Source organism: Amblyomma americanum, chromosome 6 (assembly GCF_052857255.1).
Source record: "Amblyomma americanum isolate KBUSLIRL-KWMA chromosome 6, ASM5285725v1, whole genome shotgun sequence".
Classification (NCBI taxonomy): Eukaryota; Metazoa; Arthropoda; class Arachnida; order Ixodida; family Ixodidae; genus Amblyomma; species Amblyomma americanum.
The window spans coordinates 134835376-134839499 of NC_135502.1; the positions used below are offsets into that span (position 1 = coordinate 134835376).

A 4124-nucleotide genomic window follows, 5' to 3' on the forward strand; every position below is an offset into this window, starting at 1 on the left:
CCCTTGGCCACTGGTAGCCACATTCCAGCATTTGTAAATTACTTTTTCTTACGTGTGCTTGAAAGCCTCCAGTGTCAAGATATGAAGTGCACACACCAACTGCTGCGCCACCGGCAGTGGTCACCAGTACGCCTTTCAGTGCATCAGCAAGCTTGCCGCACAGCTACTGCACTTTCTTCTTCTCAAGTCGAAATACACGCCGAAACAGCTCATCCAACAAGTGAAATGCATCCTTGTACACCGTCTTTCGCCGTTGCTTACGTCGACCTGCCCACTTAGGCAAACAGTTGCTTGCTGTAACTATGTGTTTGATGAATGTCCACGAGGGAAAAGTGTGGTGTGGAGACTGCTAGGAACCAGTAAAGAGTTTGTTTTTGCACCACGTTTATTCATTGGTCACAATAATTTTTTTCGCCACAGCTGTTCATACTAGTTTGCCAACTGTAACACACAGCAGGGAAACAAAAGCATGCAGCATCAACAGTGATTTGCATATGCCTTGTCGAGTGCTGCGCAGAGATTGCACAATAACAGTTGTATCTTACACTCTGGCCAAACGGGCGAGTTGGCTGTACATTTTTAAGGCGAACAGTGCGAAAGACATAGCCGGAAAGCACAGGAAACACAGGATGAGCACTCGTCCTATGTTTTCTTTGCTTTCCGTCTAAGTCTTACACGCTGTTTGCCCCTTAAAAAAAAAGCTTCATCTTGACTGCCAGCTTGAATGCTAGTAATCACAGGTTTGGCATGTTGTGCAGACTTGTAGGCCCGATGCAGCCCTGGTTTGCAGTTTTCTGAAACACATTGCATAACTGGTGGAATGCACAGCAAGTGCTACACAAGACATTGCTCTTCGTAGATTTTACTGGACTAAAAAAATCATGTTACGTGTAAAAGACACACGAGTATCACAGACGATGGTGCCAAAATGGCTGCGTTTGAAGTTGTAAAGGGATCCACAAACGAGAGATATTAACATTGTTGCATCATACCTTTAAAGGCGGAGCTCAAGCATCCGCCAAATTTTTTTTTGCCTGCTTTCAACACTAGTTCAGAAGCGACTTTGGACGAATGCTGGCAAGCCTCATTTTTCCTCGGGTCTACTGAGGATAGAACATGTTACAATGCACACAATGGACACTTTACGGAAAAGCAGGAAAAGTAATGCGAAAAAAAAAACGACTCAGGAACATGCAAACAACCTTAACAGACACAAAATCGAAGTGTTCAAAATTTATCCAGAATCCCCATATTATGATGCCCTTCATAACTACAGTCACTTCAGAACAACTTTGCCCCACATATTGCACTTGCCCACATATTGCAATGAAAGAAAACAAGCACTAGAAATTGCACCTTGTGCACCTGCCACAGCTGCAGGTAAACATTTGAAAGGAATGGAAAATAAATGAGTATAGGAGGCTTTCACACCTGGCAGAGCTTAAATTACATAACTGGAAGAAAATAAACAGTGTGAAGCATCCGGGCCTGCAGAGCTTACAAGAAATAAAAAGAATGATGCTATGGCACATGACAGAGATGATCTTGAATAAATACAAAAACAGAAACCTGACAGAGAAGCAGACAATGTAAATAAACAAACACATAAAACAGAAATTTTAACAAGCAAACTAAAAATAGTTCAATGAGTCTGCACCTGGCAGAGAAGTAAATAATGTTCTTGAATAAATATAAACATATGAAGAGGTTCTTTCATAAAAATAAAAACAAGCAAATAATGACATAAATATGAACAATTCAATGTGGTGCAGGTGGCTCAAGCTGCTTTTGTAAGATTAGCGTCAGTAGGTTCACATTCTGGATGAGCAGCTCTTGCTGACCATTTGACGCCTGCACAGCATCTGTCACCTCCCATATGGCCTGCATGTAAAAATACTTCCAATTACAAATTATTACTGACAACCAATTTTGAGATCTCGCTTAAGCTTTATGTAAAATTTCAGGTTCTGAGATATTTTGGACAAAGAATGGCTGTAGAAGACTCGTGTCAGTTTCATAAACTCAGCTGTCCCAACCACCTCCCACAAGAGGCGTCAAAACAGAAGTAGAGGTGCTCAAAAGAGAGCACTGATATTTATGCTTCAGGTGACGGCTTCGACTCTTCAAAGTGCAGTGTGCGCAGCGAGTACACACCTCCAGCATGCTTTGCTGAAAAGCAGCGTCCTGGCGGTTCCGGGAGTCAGTAAGGGAATCCAAGCGATGCGATTCATACAGCATCTGGCGCAGCACCTTATTGGCCCCATCGTCTCGCCGTCGCTTCCCAAGAAGGCTAGGCGTGGCACGCGTTGAGGGCTGCAGTGGGGGCTCTGGTGTGTGCTGCTGTGAGGGCTGCGGCGAGGGCACCGGTGTAGCTGTCGGGAAAGAAAATGTGCTCATCACGTGGTGGAATACGCAAAACATTTGGTAAAATGTGTTAGAGGACTTGACATAAATATACAGGACAGCAATCTTGGGCAGCATTGTAGTAGCATATTTCATTTGCACATTTGCTAGACTGCTAGGAGATGTCACAGCCTCACTGCAAGAGAAATAAACATTCTGCACTGCGTGGCAAAGCCAGAGAGAGATAGTTTTGTGTGTACTGTAGAACCTCTGCAGTATTTTGGCTACTGCTGCAAATGCTGCCAGAGAGTATAGTGCTATTACTTTCAATCAGCTGCCAGAAAGGGTAGTATGGAGCTTGAATAATGGAAAGCCAACTCACGGTCTGTGGGGCTCCGTGTGTCTTGTCGACAACTTGCTGAGGCTCCCCGTTCATCTCCTCTGCTGTAACAGGGTAAAAGGTGCGGCTGATTGGTACTGGCAAACCATGAAACTAAAAGAGCACTAGCAAAAGAGAAGCAATCAATAATGCTCAACCACTTGTCTATGCATTCCTGCACCTCCTCCGAGACTAAAATACACCACAGATGGAATAAACAGTGCTAGCAAGGCGCAAGGCAAAGACATCATGTTTTTAAACGGCCGACCCCTTGTTGTTGAGAATCGACGCAAGCTGGATCCATAGCTCGCGCTTTTCAACAGCTGTGTATGAGTTTGTTAGGTCGGCAGAAGCCCGGGCCAAGAGCGGATGGCTCTTCATAGACTCTATTACGATTAGCTCTTGCTCGCTAGGCATTCTTCGAGTTGGCGCCATTTCGAGACTATAATTCCCGCTTAGAGAATTGCAGCAGCGAACACAGCGGGGAAAACAAACAGGGAATAGTTTCTGTTCCGCTTTTCGAAAGCAGGGAATAACAGGGAAAAACCTTTGCTCTGAGTTCGGGCTAATATGTTTTTACAGGAACATATGCGTGTGCTGCGCTGCAGCAACTTATAGCACAGCCAAGAACGACCGAAAACGAGCAAGGTTGTTAGCGTGCGCCCAACCGCCTTGCTTGGTTCTTGCTCCTTCCCAACTGAATCATTTGTGCCAGACGTTTATGAAGCCAAAAAAGTTGATTTTATCCAACAAGCCGTGCTTCGTGGACGCCTTGTATTTGCTAAAGTGAAAGAAACAGAACCCAAATCATATGCTTGGCATGTGGCATCTTTAAACCAATAACACAGGCTTACCTCAAGTTGTCTTCGTCGATTTTCGGGCCCGACGTTTCGTGCAGGTTCCTTTCTGGAGGCCCGTGACCTTCACTGGCTTCGATAATTGTTATCCGCTCACTTTGGACAACCAAATAGAACCTTGATTTCAGACGACGCCTAAAAAAGCAGGAACTAGCCGTGGGATCAGCTGTTTTTTAGAAGGCCGCCATGTTCAGTGTTTACATCTGCCAGCGCGCCCTCATGGCAACAAAACTTACCCACGAAAGCAGTTATTTGCAAAAGTGAATGTCCTTCTTGTTTTACTTCATGACAGTGAGAGTGAAATACACTTTTATGAAAGAATAAAACAATGTTTATTTTATTCACTGCGTATTCTTATAAAAAAGTTAGCATACGGCCCCTTGCCGTGCAAATTGGCCTCTTGTCGTGAAAATAAACTCTTCCGGGGCGGCACCCTACTAGCCATTGGTTGATTCCGCGTTCCGTCACGCGTTGACGTCTAGCCTTGTCGTCATGCTGTCGTCATTTTGACGTAACGCTCTACAACTTTAGAGCGAGTTCCGTAA

At 44.6% G+C, this 4124-nt stretch overlaps 1 long non-coding RNA gene across 3 annotated transcripts; it reads right to left on the reverse strand.

Annotated features, from left to right (window-relative positions):
• Positions 1-367: 367 nt before the first annotated feature.
• LOC144094110 (uncharacterized) lies at positions 368-3856 on the reverse strand. 3 transcript variants are annotated; one of them, XR_013306408.1, is made up of 4 exons: positions 3577-3856; positions 2726-2787; positions 2155-2372; positions 368-794 (listed from the first exon to the last, which is right to left on the reverse strand). It is a non-coding gene; the product is annotated as an uncharacterized LOC144094110 (long non-coding RNA). The 3 variants fall into 3 exon arrangements; XR_013306407.1 differs by having other exon boundaries at positions 368-1881; XR_013306406.1 differs by having other exon boundaries at positions 368-2372.
• Between the last annotated feature and the right edge of the window lie 268 nt (positions 3857-4124).